General features: G+C 38.0%; 1 pseudogene across 1 annotated transcript in view; it reads right to left on the bottom strand.

Moving 5' to 3' along the window:
* Positions 1 to 1,585: 1,585 nt before the first annotated feature.
* The window catches only part of LOC309857361 (large ribosomal subunit protein eL43 pseudogene), a 38,607-nt pseudogene continuing 23,949 nt past the window's right edge, over positions 1,586 to 16,243 (bottom strand). Inside the window, exon 2 of the transcript in view lies at positions 1,586 to 1,881. The product of the transcript in view is annotated as a large ribosomal subunit protein eL43 pseudogene (transcript). The remainder of the gene's footprint in view (positions 1,882 to 16,243) is intronic.

Here is a 16,243-nt window from a genome sequence, read left to right as displayed (position 1 = left end):
TTGCATTCCCACCAACAGTGTAGGAGGGTTCCCCTTTCTCCACGTCCTCGCCAGCATCTGTCATTCCCTGACTTGTTAATTTTAGCCAATCTGACTGGGTGAGGTGGTATCTCATTGTGGTTTTGATTTGTATTTCCCTGAGGCCGAGTGATGTGGAGCACTTTTTCATGTGCCTGTTGGTCATCTGAATGTCTTCTTTGCAGAAATGTCTGTTTATGTCTTCTGCCCATTTCTGGATTGGAGTATTTGTTCTTTGGGTGTTGAGTGTGGTAAGTTCTTTATAGATTTTGGATACTAGCCCTTTCTCTGATGTGTCATTTGCAAATATCTTCTCCCATTCTGTCAGTTGCCTTTTGGTTTTGTTGACTGTTTCCTTTGCTGTGCAGAAGCTTTTGATCTTGATGAAGTCCCAGTAGTTCCTTTTTGCCCTTGCTTTCCTTGCCTTTGGTGATGTTCCTAGGAAAAAGTTGCTGCAGCTGAGATTGAAGAGGTTGCTGCCTGTGTTATCCTCAAAGAGTTTGATGGATTCCTGTCTCACATTGAGGTCCTTTATCCCTTTCGAATCTAATTTTCATGTGTGGTGTAAGGAAATGGTCCAGTTTCATTTTTCTGCATGTGGCTGTCTAATTTTCCCAGTGCCATTTGTTGAAGAGACTTGTCTTTTTTCCATTGGACATTCTTTCCTGCTTTGTCGAAGATTAGTTGGCCATAGAGTTGAGGGTCTATTTCTGGGCTTTCTATTCTGTTCCATTGATGTATGTGTCTGTTTTTGTGCTAGTACCATACTGTCTTGATGATGACAGCTTTGTAATAGAGCTTGAAGTCTGGAATGGTCTTAATTGTTCTTACCCCTCATATACATGTATACAAATGGTAATTATATGATGTGATGAATATATTAATTAACTTGATAATGGCAAGCATTTCACAATGTATATATATATAAAATCATATTGTACATCTTAAAAAATCACATTTTATGCAGCTTAAATATATAGAATTTTTATTTGTCAATTATATTTTAATAAAGCTGGGAAAAAAGTGTTCCTCCCTTCAAAGAATTATTTGAAATGTACTTGCAACTTTTATGCAAGTGTGATATTGTTTCAAAATAAAAAGAAATATGATAATTAATCTTGTATGAATTTTATTTAATAGTAAGTGCTTCCCCATTATCTATTTACTTTGAGCTGCTCAAGAGAATATTTTTTGTAGTCATGGAGATAAAAAATACAGCATGAGGAACATAGTCAGAGGTATTGCAGTAATGTTGTATGGGGACAGATGGCAGATATGCTTGTGCTAAGCATAGCATGATATAGACTTAATCAAATTACTGTGTTATACACCTGAAATGAATGTAACATTGTGTGTCAACTATAGTTGATTCAATTTTTAAAAAAAGAATATATTTTTTGTTTCTTAGCTTATAATTCAAATTTCCAAAGTTATTTGAAGAAGAATTACTCTTTAATGTTTTAGTTTCATTTCATGTTCATTTTATTTTTATTTTTATTTATTTATTTATTACATAAATTATTACATAATTTATTATAGGCTAGCAATGTTTCAAATGGTGGCGCTTCTACTGGTTTTTAAACTCCTTCAGTCTTCTGATGGCAGACTTTACTGTGACAGCAGAAGTGGTGTTAAAGGTCCAGGCGCCACCAGTGATGGTTTTCATGCAGGAGCCACAATGCCATATCCCCACAGTTCGTCTTTTCATCTTGGTTTTGCCACAGAAGGAGCAAGCGTACTTGACATGCTGGCTTATCTCAATCTTCTTCACCATCTTCCTGAGGGAGGCACCATAATGGGTCCCATATTTGCCCACGATTCCGACCTTCTTGGTGCGTTTAGCCGTGTCGCTGCAAACTAGGTCTGAGAGATGTTCATTTAAAGGTTAAATTATCAACAGTATGAACTTATCATTCATTTTAAGTAATAGTTGGTTATTTCTTATTCAAATTATAAGCTAAATTTTTAAAAGATTTTGTTTATTTGGCAGAGAGAGAGCATACACGCATAAGCAGGGGGAATGGCAGAGGGAGAGGGAGAAGCAGGCTCCCCACTGAGTAGAGAGCATGATGTGGGGCTTGATCTCAGGACTCTGGGATCATGATCTGAGCCAAAGGCAGGCACTTAACTGACTGAGCCACCCAGGCGTCCCTAAATTTTAAGTTTTTGTGTCTTTCCTGAATGTATGAATTTATAGTCTTCTAACTTACATATGTATCTATTTTCCCCTCCCTCTCTAGAGAGAGAGCACAAGAGTGTGTGAGCCTGAAGGAGGGGCTGAGGGAGGGGGATAGAGAGAATCCTAAGCAGGCTCCACACCCAGCATGGAGCCCAACACGGGGCTCAATCTCATGACCCTGAGATTATGACCTGAGACAAAATAAAGAGTCAGGCAGATGACTGAGCCACCCAGGCACCCCAGTCTTCTAATTTTTTAGTTTTGTGAATATTGGCATTTAATGTAATCTCACTTTTTTGCATAACAGTGGCAATAACAAGAATATTAATAGCTAATACACAGTAAACATTTACTGTGTACTAGCACTGTGCTAGGTCTTTAAGATGTTTTGCGTTAACTTTTTTTTTTTGAGAGAGAGAATGCATGCAGGGACCACATGGGGGGTTGGGGGACAGAGAGAGAATCTTAAGTAGGCTCCAGGACCAGTGTGTAGAGCCCATGTGGTGCTTGATCATGACTTGAGCCAAAATCAAGAGTCAGATGCTTGACCAACTGTGCCAGCCAGGTGCCCCTTAATTTAACTCTTAAAACAATCTTCTGAGGTATGTACTGGTATGATCCCAATTTTACAGATGAGGATATAATGCCAGCATAAGCAGCTTATGAAAGTTCCCATAACTGGTTAAGTGGTGGAACTGAGGTTAGAATTCAGGCATTCTGATGCCTGGGTTTAAGATCTTAATCATTATGTTATATTCAATTATATATATAGTGAAAAGTAAAACAACCAGTTTAAATCCAAAGAGTGATTGCAAAGGGGGAAAAAGTCAGTCAAATGAAGACAGTATATATTGAACTTGTTTTCTTTGCTGTCCATAAAGAAGAAAATTCAGGCATAGATTTTATATAGTGCATTGCAAATCTTTATTACCTTTAATAACACACAATCTTGCCTTTTGTATTATATCACATATTTAATGTGCAGACCTTTTCAAAAAACTAGGTGGTGTTGTACTAGAACCGTAACTCTACTGTTGAGCCCAATATATTAAATTCGTATAATCACAGACCTATTATGTATTCATTTAAATTGGATGTTTATAATTTTAATACAAGGAAATGATTCACTTTGTAGTATAGATAGAACAATCAAACAGGTAACTTCATAAATGGAGAATATGTTATTGATTTTATTCACTTTATCTTTATTTGGCTTTATGATTTACCCATAGCAATTTAAATATTCTCAGTCTTTCTTGTGTTACAGAATTTGTTAGAAAGCAGTAGGTTTTTACAGAGAACAAGAAGAGGCAGAACATTTGGAAGTTTTACTGAAGAGTGTTTTATAAAACTAACTTAAAAAAAAAAGATTTTATTTATTTGACACAGAGAGAGAGACAGACAGACAGTGAGAGAGGGAACACAAGCAGGGTGAGTGGGAGAGGGAGAAGCAGGCTTCCTGTAGAACAGGGAGCCTGATGGGGGGGCTTGATCCCAGGATCATGACCTGAGCCGAAGGCAGGTGCTTAACCAACTGAGTCAAACAGGTGCCCCTATAAAACTAACTTTAAGAATGATTTGGATGGCGGCTGTAATCTAAAAATGTGGCTCATTTGCTAATGGCTCCAAACCCTGTGATTCTAGGAAGATTATAAGGTCACATTGTGGGAGAAAAAATGTAAACCAGTTTTTGTAGCTCCTTTTGTGGGAGGATAGTTTCCCCCAGAGTTCAGCTGTAGGAGATAATGTACCTGAAGGTGGTTGTTAAAATATACAGTTCTGTACTGATATAAATAGTGAATTTTCTAAGATCATATGTGGTGAATTTGCTGCAGAACTGTACATTAGCATTTTTTTCCAGTTTTCTGAATAGTAAAATATTTCATTTTTTAATAATATATTTTGGTTTTAGCTCACTGCTCTAAGAGTGTATTTGGAGTACTAATTTGGCACTCACTTCTTCAGATATATTCTGTTCCCTTTAGTCAACATATATGCTATTTATTTTCAACTGGATTTTATCTTCTTTTTTTGAACAGATTAATTTTGGGGGAGGGAAAATACAACTATTAATATCTGTCAACAAATATGGTCAAAACAAAATATATGAGCACAACCTGAACAGGATCCTGTTGGTCCAGCGTCACAACCATTTGAGCTACATTTTGGTTCAGTCATTGAATGGATCATCTTTTCTTTCTTTCTTTCTTTTTTTTTTTTTTTTGATCATCATATCTAAGTCCACACCTATGAGCATTCTTACAATATGATTTGGTTTCCTTCTGAATTTTGGATATTATGGATTGGGAGGATTTTAGAAGAATCTTTAGGCTGAAAAACTGGTATAGTAAAATTTTTGATTCTTTAAAGCAGCATGTGAGTGGAAAAGGTGAACTGTTACTTGAATACCTTCATTTATTTACTTTTTTAAATAGCTCCATTTAAATCTCTAATATCTTTTGCCTTTATAAAAAGGTTATAGATACCATTGGATTTCCAAATAATTGTGTAAGATTTTGCTAAAATAATTGCTAGACAGTAGGTTAAATAACTTTTGAAGTGTATTTGTTGAATTACTCTTAATAACTGAAAAGTGGTTACAGGGATGTAATGCTCCATGCAGTATTCCCTCAGCTTTTTCTAGATAGAGTATTGGTTTATGTTCATTCTCACAAAGCCCCTTAGATCATGCTTTATATCTTTTTAATTATACGTTTGTGCGTTTGTGATTCTTTTGGGGTTATGGAATATAATAATATGAAATACCCTTTCATCATATGAGAACAGACTGAACTATTTCCGTAAGAAGTGTAGCAGTCAGCAGAGCTGCAGCCAGAGAGGCTTTCACACTTCTGATAGGCTGTGAAACTGCTCAGTGGATTTTGGTTTGAGAGACAATATCCGTTTTAAGTTAATCTTTGTGAGATACATGTTATTGTAGACAATTCAAATTCAATTGACTTTCTACCCTTAGAACAAAGAAATACCACACATTAATTTTTTCAACATAAAATTAAATGTTTTTTTAAAGGGATTTTTATAAGCCAGGAGGAGAGGCAGAGGGAGAGCAGACTCCTCACTAAGCAGGGATCCTGATGCGGGGCATGATCCCAGGACCCAGGGATCATGACCTGAGCTGAAGGCAGATGCTTAACCGACTGAGCCACCCAGGCGCCCAAACATAAAATTAATTTTTGAGTCTTAGCTGCTGTGGTATAATCCTGAAGCTTGTTGAAAAAGCAACAGAGGAGGGTATTTGGTATTTTATTAAAAAAAATTTTTTTTAACAAAGCTTGATTATAGGGAATTGAAAATGTATATGCAGGAACATGGGACATTCTAGAAGCCAACATGAAGTAGTTGTGTTCCATTGGCAGAATTTTTCAGTAAATGATATAACGGTTAATTGAATAAATCCTTGTGTTGTAATTTCTTAGTTCTACACTACACTGTTAAGTGATTTTCCCCCCCAAAATTACATTTAGAGTAGATATGACAAATGAGTGATTTCTAAATAAAACCCAGATTGCTATGTTGTAAGTTAAATTAAATACTTTTTAATAATCATGTGAAATAGGGGCGCCTGGGTGGCTCAGTGGGTTAAGCCGCTGCCTTCGGCTCAGGTCATGATCTCAGGGTCCTGGGATTGAGTCCCGCATCGGGCTCTCTGCTCAGCAGGGAGCCTGCTTCCCTCTCTCTCTCTGCCTGCCTCTCCGTCTACTTGTGATTTCTCTCTGTCAAATAAATAAATAAAATCTTTAAAAAAAAATCATGTGAAATAATGTAAATTTGATACTATGCTAAATATTGGTAGTTCTCCAATCATTTTTTAATAATTTTTTATTTTTTATAAACATATAATATATTTTTATCCCCCGGGGTACAGGTCTGTGAATCACCAGGTTTACACACTTCACAGCACTCACCATAGCACATACCCTCACCAATGTCCATAACCCCCCCTTCCCCCAAACCCCCTCCCCCCAGCAACCCTCAGTTTGTTTTGTGAGATTAAGAGTCACTTATGGTTTGTCTCCCTCCCAATCCCATCTTGTTTTATTTATTCTTCTCCTACCCCCTTAACCCCCCCTGTTGCAACTCCACTTCCTCATATCAGGGAGATCATGCTTAGCGAAATAAGTCAAGTGGAGAAAGACAACTATCCAATCACTTTTTTAAAAAAAATATTTATTTATTTGACAGAGATCACAAGTAGGCAGAGAGGCAGGCAGAGAGAGAGGGGGAGGCAGGCTCCTTGCTGAGCAGAGAGCCCAATGCAGGGCTCCATCCCAGGACCCTGAGATCATGACCTGAGCCAAAGGCAGAGGCTTAACCCACTGAGCCCCCCAGGCACCCCTCTCCAATCATTTTTAATTTAATAAGTTATTTCATGTCCTTTGTTTGAGTGTATAAGATGCATTTCTTTCTTTCTTTCTTTTTTTAAGATTTTATTTATTTATTTGACAGGCAGAGATTACAAGTAGGCAGAGAAGCAGGCAGAGAAAGAGAGGAGGAAGCAGGCTCCCTGCTGAGCAGAGATCCCTCGATCCCAGGACCCTGGGATCATGACCCGAGCCGAAGGCAGAGGCTTTAACCCACCGAGCCACCCAGGCGCCCCAATAAGATGCATTTCTAAAATTAAAACTGTCTTCTAATTTATGTATCTGCCTATTCTTACTTAGGACTTCAATATTTACTTCCCAAATGTGATTCACTGTGTTTCTGAATGAGGTGGGAGGGATTATGATTAATTCCATTACTGCTGAGGATGCAAAAAGAGTTATTTTTCAAAGTAGTTTAAACAGCTTGGTTTTATTTTAAAAACTACATACTAATTAATTACAACAATATATCAAAGTTCAGAGGAAAAGGTAAAAATCATTTGAACATTTATCCAGACAGCCTTATCAGTAAACAGGCGCAGAAATATATGCATATAATTTTATCTAAATAGGCTCATAATAGTATGTACAACCTTTGTGTTGTTTTAGATCATTTGTTTAAAATGAAATAAATAGTTTACATACACATACACATAGATATTGCTGAGTTTTAGTTTTTCATCATTTTAGAGGAATAATGTTATCTTTAGGAAGATTTAAAAATTTCTAGTGCTTATATGTATTACAGGTTTTAAGTTTTTTTTATTCACTACGTACCGTGCATTAAGATTTGTGTTGTGGGGGCACCTGGGTGGCTCAGTGGGTGAAGCCTCTGCCTTTGGCTCAGATCATGATCCTAGGGTCCTGAGATCCAGCCCCACGTCAGGCTCTCTGCTCAGCAGGAAGCCTGCTTCCTCCTCTCTCACTGCCTGCCTTTCTGCCTACTTGTGATCTCTGTCAAATAAATAAATAAAATCTTAAAAAAAAAAAGATTTGTGTTGTGGGAAATGCTTAAAGTATTCAGTTCCTATCATTTAATATGGATTATCAGTACAGTAGAACTTTTCTCATTCATTTATTCATTCAGTAATAGGAGTTGAATTAGTTGAAACTATATATTAAGCTTGTAATGTGGGCTGAACTGTGATAGGCAATAGGGATATAAAAAGAGAATGTCTTGGATTTGTTGATGGTAGGGAACAATTGGAGGTACCTGATGAGAAAAGTTACACAAAATATATGAGGAAAGAATCCGGCAGTTCTGTGTCATTAGAGTCAAATAAAAGAAGACAATGTAGCCTGGTGATAAGATTAGGGCTCACATGCCAACTGTTTGTGTCACTTACTAGTTCCTTGGTTTTGACTAACTAACTCCTTTAGGTGACAACATTCTTTTCTCTAGTATGAGGCTATAATATCAACTTTTTCCAGTTGTTAGGACATTGAAAGTTACTATATGCTAGGCTCTGTGCTAACTGCTCTCATTTATATGTTTTCCTACTTACTTGTATGGTTGGATTTGAAGGAGATGTAGAGAAATTCTTCAGATGCTGGTGGGGTGGGGAAGTGAATGTAAGAAGAACATTCCAACCAAAAGGAACTAGATGTTCAGCTTGCAAGTGTAAAAGGATGTGTAAAAGAACATCATGTTTGAGAAATGATGAGCATGTGTGTGAAGGCAAAGCATAGAGAGATGAGAGTTGAAAGTGGAAATTTAACTTGTGATGATCGAGGGTCTGTCTTTCTAAGCAGTTTGGGCCTTCTCCTGTAAGGCAGTTTGTGCAAATTCAGTTGTTCATGGGGAACCAAGCAGCTAAGGTAAATGAGTCAATTGGACTGGGTAAGGACTCCAGTAAACTCTGGGAAATCTCAGATCATATATGCGCTGTCCTACCTAGGTGTCCTCTCTCCTGCTCCAGCTGAGTTTTGCTATGTGCAGATTTGGGCCCAGTGTTGCTAAATTTTCTAATTTTTTGAAGTGAAACCAGATATCTATGTTTTTAGCGTGAAATCTTCCTGTGTTCAAAACACCTGTGTATGGGGGAAAACCCTACAATTTATGGGTTCTGCTATAGAAAGCTGGGAAGCCATACTAGCTTTTTAAAATAAGAAGGGTAATTGGGGGGCACCTGGGTGGCTTAGTCTTTAAGCATCTACCTTTGGCTTAGGTCATGATTTCAGGGTCCTGGGATCGAGCCCCGCATTAGGCTCCCTGCTCAGCGGGAAGCCTTACTTCTCCCTCTCCTAGTGTTCCCTCTCTCACTGTGTCTCCCTCTATCAAAGAAATAAATAAAAATCTTTTAAAAAGGGGAGGGGGGGGACGCCTGGGTGGCGCAGTTGGTTGGACGACTGCCTTCAGCTCAGGTCATGATCCTGGAGTCCCAGGATCGAGTCCCGCATCGGACTCCCAGCTCCATGGGGAGTCTGCTTCTCTCTCTGACCTTCTCCTCGTTCATGCTCTCTCTCACTGTCTCCCTCTCAAGTAAATAAATAAATAAAAAAAAAGGGGGGGGGGTAATTGACATGGCCAGATTTGATTTTGAAATAGATTATTCTCATCTCAGTGTGGAGGGAGATTGGGTTATAATGAATGAACACAGAATGGCACAGAATGTAACAGAAAATGTGAGAGAAAAGGAGGGGCTAACCTAAGGCAGTGGCATTAGGGCTAGAAGAAGAGATGAATCAAAGTCAGAATTTCAGTGCAGTGCTTCCCTGTATTTTCCCTTTCATGGACTATTGTGGATTTACCATTTGGAAAGGCTTATGTCTTACAAGCAAACTGTATTTATTAGCAATCATATTACCATAAAATTTAATTGTCACTTACAGGTTCCTATAGGCACAAGATGACTAGTGCATACAACATTGAGTTGTGCAATTCTAGTTCATAGTAAAAAAACAAAATGAAACAAAAACAAAACAAAACCCCGAAATGTAAAAAATCCAAACCCTGAAATTGTAATTAGCTTTTGTAGCCTTACTGTAAGTATGAGCACAATAGGGAAAAGTGAATGTGTACAATTCCTAATTACTACTCAAATTAAATCTAGCTAAAAAGGAAATATAAATGAGTTTGACAGGCCGTGTTACACTCTGAATGAGAATACACATTTTCTAAACAATTCATTGTATCAGTCTCAAACATTTTAGTCTCATGAGCCCTTTACACTGTTAAAAATTACTGAGGACTCCCACAGAACATTTGCTCATGTGGGTCATTACTATCAATATTTGCCATATTAGAAATGAAAATTTAAATAAGGGGTCTGCTTTGGAGTTAGATCTCTCCAAGAAAGTGTCATTTATTTATTTATTTATTTGAGAATTTACTTATTTACTTGACGGACAGAACACAAGTAGGGAGAGAGGCAGACAGAGGGAGAGGGAGAAACAGGCTCACCGCTGAGCAGAGAGCCCGATGTGGGGCTTGATCCCAGGACCCTGGGATCATGACCTGAGCTGAAGACAGCCGCTTAACTGACTAAGCCACTCAGGTGCCCCAGAAGGTGTCATTTAAGCTGAGATCTGAACTTGATTAGCATACTTTAGCAACAACAGTAATAACTAATATTTACTGATGACTTACTATATTTAAAACTGGCAATGATAGCAGTGATATAAGCTACATAATATGATTATTATTTTACAAATGAAGGAAGTGATATTTGAAAAGTTAACTAACTTGACTATTAAATTATGGGAACAGAACTTGGATCCACAACCTGAAATTTTATAACAATAAATAAAATAGGAATGACAAACAATAAAGCAAATTCTGCACTATATAATAAGTCTTATTTTTAGTAAATAGGTAAATAAGTAAATAGTAAATAAGTAAATAATAATAATAAATAATAAATGCACTAACTTATTTATACTAAGTTATTAGTATAACTCAGAGTATTATTGACATGTTGAAATTATTCCTAAAAATGCTTTTGTGTTAAACCTTTTTTTTTTTTTTTAAGATTTTATTCATTTGAGAGATGGGGGAAAGAGAATACACGCACAGTGGGAGAGGGCAGAGAGGAGCAGAGGGAGGTGGGAAATAGAGAGAGGGAGATAATTTCCGGCGTACTCCATGCTGAGCACGAGCCCAATGTGTGGCTTGATCCCACAACCTGAGATCGTGACCTGAGCCCAAACCAAGAGTCCAATGTTTAACGGACTAAGTCACCCAGGTGCCCCTGGGTTAAATCTGTTTTTATGTGAATTTTTATAAGAGATGAAATACTACTAACTGGCATAGATAGGAGTCAGTACAATTGTATTTGCAATGCCATGTCATTTAAATATTCCATGTAGTATAGCAGATACTGTTAGCACAACACAATTTGGATTTTTCACCTTTTTCTTTACAGTTTCACTTCCAGATGAATTTCATTTGATTCGACTACTTTTAGATTAAGTTTTATTTTGAATATGTTACTGAACTCAAATAAAAGAAAAATACATTATTCTTTTCGCAGGAGCCCTTATTCTCTATGTCTTCCACTATTACCATGATTTTTACTGTTGTGAAAATTCAAATTTTAACAGTTTTGCAGTGTAAAAATTGCCACTCAGCTTTTTTTTTTAAAATATTTTATCTATTTATTTGACAGAGAGAAATCACAAGTAGGCAGAGAGAGAGAGAGAGAGAGAGAGAGAGAGGAAAGCAGGCTCCCTGCTGAGCAGAGAGCCCCATGCGGGACTCGATCCCAGGACCCTGGGATCACGACCTGAGCCGAAGGCAGCGGCTTAACCCACTGAGCCACCCAGGCGCCCCATCCACTCAGCTCTTTAAGGCAGCAACTGCCATATTATCATAGAACTTAAATCAGAAAAGGATTTTAATTTTTTTGAAGGATTTATTTATTTATTTGACAGAGAGACACAGCACGAGAGGGAACACAAGCAGGGGGAATAGGAGAGGGAGAAGCAGTCTCCTTGCTGAGTAGAGAGCCCGATGCAGGGCTGGATCCCAGGACCCTGGAATCATGACCTAAGCCAAAGGCAGATGCTTAAGGACTGAGCCACCCAGGCACCCTGAAAACCTTTTATATGCCAGATACAACATTAAAGCCCATTGTCTAAATCACCATAACAACCCTGTAAAGGTATTTTATAGATGGGAAAAAATGCCCCCCTAACTTAAATACCTCATTCACATTCCAACAACTAGTTTTAGATAGAGCCAGGATTTAAACCCAAGCGTATTTGATTTCAAAGTTCTGTCACATTAGTTAAAAACTGTAAGCAGTTTGGTCAATAAATACTTGTCACTTGGGAGATAACATTTGCCAAATATGTTTGACAAAAGATTGGTTTTAAGATATATAAAGAACTTTTGCAGCTCTATAATAACAAGACCCAACATGATACGGGCAAAAGGTGTAAATAAACACATCCTGAAAGTTTATATACAAATGGCTAATGAACCAGGTTACCTGGGTGGCACAGTGAGTTAAGTGTCCGACTCTTGGTTTCAGCTCAGGCTGTGATCTCAGCCTTGTGAGATCATGTTGGCTCCATGTTCAGTGCCTAGTTTGCTTGAGATTCTCTCCCTTTCCCTCTGCCCCTGCCCCTGCTCGTGCTCCTCTCTTTTTCTCACTCTTTCTTGCAAATAAAATAAATAAAATCTTTTTAAAAAACCCAAATGACTAATGAAGACATTAAAAAACACTCAACATCATTAATCATCAATGAAATGTAAGCTAAAACCACAGTGAGACGTTACCGAATTCTTGTCAGCATGGCTAAAATTAAAAAGCCAAATATTGGCAAGGATGTGGAACAATCCCAAGTCTTATACATTGTTTTTCAGAATATAAAATGTTATACCTGTTTTGGGAAAAGGTCTACACATTCATCTATGCGATCATCCAGAAATTCTACTCACGTATTTACTTAAGATAAATGAAAGCACATTTCAACAGTATCAACAAAAAACCTTGTACAAGGATGTTTATAGCAACTTCAGTTGTAATAACCCCCAAATGGAAACAGCCTAGTTGTACATGAACAGAAGAATGGCTAAATAAACTTGATATTTATATATGGACTACTACTCAGCGGTACAAAGGAGCAAACACCTGGGACATTTGCGTGGCTCAGTTGGTTAAACGTCCTGGGATTCTGTTTTGCATCTATCTCTTGATCGGTAGGGAGGCTGCTTCTCCCTCTGCCTGCCCTGTACTTCCTGATTGTGCTCTCTCTCTCATTCTCCCCCTCTCTCTGTGACTAATAAATAAAATCTTAGAAAACAAAACAAAATACATGATACATGCAGAAGCATGAATACACCTTAAAAATATTAAGCTGAGTAAAAAAAGCCTCACTTAAAAGAGTATATGTTTGTTTGATTTTATTATAGGAAGTTCTATAACAGGCAAAACTAATCAGTAGTTTAATAAAATCAGGACACTGGTTGCCTATGGAGGGGATTGGCTGGTAGGAAGCATGAGAACATTTTCTAGGGTAATGGTAAGGTTCTGTGTCTTGATTTTTTTTTAATTAGTTTTTGGATTACTCATTGCAAATGCATGTAAGTACAATTAATTTTGGGATGTTGATCTTATAACCTTATTTTTTTTAAAGATTATTTATTTATTTGTTTGACAGAGAGAAATCACAATTAATCGGAGAGGCAGGCAGAGAGAGAGAGAGGGAAGCAGGCTCCCTGCTGAGCAGAGAGCCCAATGCGGGACTCGATCCCAGGACCCTGAGATCATGACCTGAGCCGAAGGCAGCGGCTTAACCCACTGAGCCACCCAGGTGCCCTGATCTTATAACCTTATTGACCTTGGTTATTACCTCTCAGTAGTTTCTGTGTAGATTCCATAGGGTTTTCCCTGCATAAGCTCATGCCACCTATGAATAGTGTTAGTAGTTTTATTTCTTCTCTTCCAATTTGGATGCTTTTTATTTTTCTTTGCCCTTTCTCAGTCACCTTTGCAGTCTGTTCCTATTCTATCCAGCCTTGGAATAAGTGTCTCCTGGGTATCTCCTTTTACATATCTCTTTAGATCTTCAAAGTCACTATGTCCAAGACTGAGCTCCGAATCTAAGACTGAACTTTTCTACAAAAGTCCTATTCCTCCAGAGCAGGTAATGACATCACTTGGTAATGACATTACAACTAATTGTTTGGGTGGAAATCATTCGTGACTCTTCCGTTTTCCTTACCTATCATGTCTAATCCACCTGTCAATCCTGATGGTTCTGTTTGCTAAATATTTCTTGAATCATTCTAAATCTTATCTTCTCTGTTACCACTACTTTTAGCCAAATTACCATCATCTCTTGCCAGGATTATTGTACTTGCCTAACTGGTTCCCTCAGAAGCTTGATTTTCCATGATCTGTTCTTCACCTTTCTATCAGTGTGATCTTCTGAAAAGACAAATGTGATCACATCACTGCCTACTAATAACTTTCTAATGGCTTCTTCCTGTTCAGGTCCAGAAAGGCTTAAGTCCCTGCCTGCTTCCTTCCCATTGTTCTTTGTATAAAGATTAAAAATATAGTCTGCAAGGCCCTGGAAGATATGGCCTTTGCATACCTCCTGGACATTATCACATTGGCTTTCTTTTACTTCTTTGAACTAGACACCCATTGAACTTTGAGTACCAAAAGGACAGGGATCATGTATAGTTAGGGCCTGACATGGTAGACACTAATTAAGTATTAGTTGAGTAAATATAGATTATGTGCCAAGATAGAGATGCATGTGTTCCTTATCTTGGTGGTGATGATGGTTGCATATGTGTATGTCAAATCTTATGTCAAACTTAATATATGCCAAACCATAACCAGTTGTACACTTTAAATGAGTCCAGTTTATTGCATGCCAGTTTTTTCTCAATAAATGTGCTAAACAAACAATTGTATGTTCCTTTTTAGGTCTTGGCACATTCTTTTTGTCTCAGATCTTCTTTTGCTCTTCTTTGCTCACCTAACTCCTACCTATTCTTCAGTCTTGACTTAAATAGAATTCCTCAGAATCTAACTTGGAATCCCTCTTCCCATTTCTCTAGGTGAGGGCTCCCTATTATATACCCTGTACTTCAGAGCATTTCTCATAATTATGTAAAAGTATGTAAAACTTGTTTAATGTCATCTTTTCCCCTAGACTGTAGGCTTCATGAGCATAGGGACCGTGCCTTTCTTGTTCACAAATATATGCTAGGGATATATTATAGGCACATATCATATTAACAAAAAAAATATGTACCCATCTTGGACAGCCACATGCAGAAAAATGAAACTGGACCATTTCCTTACACCACACATGAAAATTAGATTCGAAAGGGATAAAGGACCTCAATGTGAGACAGGAATCCATCAAACTCTTTGAGGATAACACAGGCAGCAACCTCTTCAATCTCAGCTGCAGCAACTTTTTCCTAGGAACATCACCAAAGGCAAGGGAAGCAAGGGCAAAAAGGAACTACTGGGACTTCATCAAGATCAAAAGCTTCTGCACAGCAAAGGAAACAGTCAACAAAACCAAAAGGCAACTGACAGAATGGGAGAAGATATTTGCAAATGACATATCAGATAAAGGGCTAGTATCCAAAAGCTATAAAGAACTCAACACCCAAAGAACAAATACTCCAATCCAGAAATGGGCAGAAGACACGAACAGACATTTCTGCAAAGAAGACATCCAGATGGCCAAAAGACATGAAAAAGAGCTCAACATCACTTAAGCTCAGGGAAATACAAATCAAAACCACAACGAGATACCAGCTCATACCAGTCAGAATGGCTAAAAATAACAAGACAGGAAATGACAGATGCTGGCGAGGATGCGGAGAAAGGGGATCCTTTCAACACTGTTGGTGGGAATGCAAGCTAGTGCAGCCACTCTGGAAGACAGCATGGAGGTTCCTCAAAAGGTTGAAAATACAGCTACCCTATGACCCAGCAATCACACAACTGGGTATTTACCCTAAAGATACCAATGTAGTGATCTGAAGGGACACATGCACCCAAATGTTTATAGCAGCAATGTCCATAATAGCCAAACTATGGAAAGAGCCTAGATGTCCATCAACAGATGAATGGATAAAGAAGATGTGGTGTGTGTGTGTGTGTGTGTGTGTGTGTGTGTGTGTGTGAGATAGAATACTATGCAACCATCAAAAGAAATGAAAACTGGCCATTTGCAACGAATGCAAATCTTCTAGTTTGTGGATGGAACTAGAGGGTATTATACTGAGCGAAGTAAGTCAATCAGAGAAAGACAATCATCATATGATCTCTCAGATATGAGGAATTTGAGAGACAGGGCAGGGAGTTTGTGGGGGATAGGGAAGGAAAAAATGAAACAAGATGGGATTGGGAGGGAGAGAAACCATAAGGGACTCTTAATCTCATGAAACAGACTGAGGGTTGCTGGGGGTTGGGGGTAGGGATAGGGTGGCTGGGTGATGGACATTGGGGAGGGATTGTGCTATGGTGAGTGCTGTGAAATGTGTAAGCCTGATGATTCACAGACCTGTACCCCTGGGACAAATAATACATTATATGTTAATAGAAATAATTAAAAAATATGTACCATTTATTCTGTAGATATCCATTGAGCTTTGCCATGAACCAGGTACTCTTTTTAGTTATGGAGTTACAGTAGTGAACAAAACAGGAATAAAAAAATCTCTGCACTCGTGGAATTTATA

The sequence above is a fragment of the Mustela nivalis genome (assembly GCF_964662115.1).
Source record: "Mustela nivalis genome assembly, contig: HAP1_SCAFFOLD_670, whole genome shotgun sequence".
NCBI lineage: Eukaryota > Metazoa > Chordata > Mammalia > Carnivora > Mustelidae > Mustela > Mustela nivalis.
The sequence above is the reverse complement of the archived record's forward strand: the minus strand, read 5'-3'. Positions and strand labels throughout refer to the sequence as shown.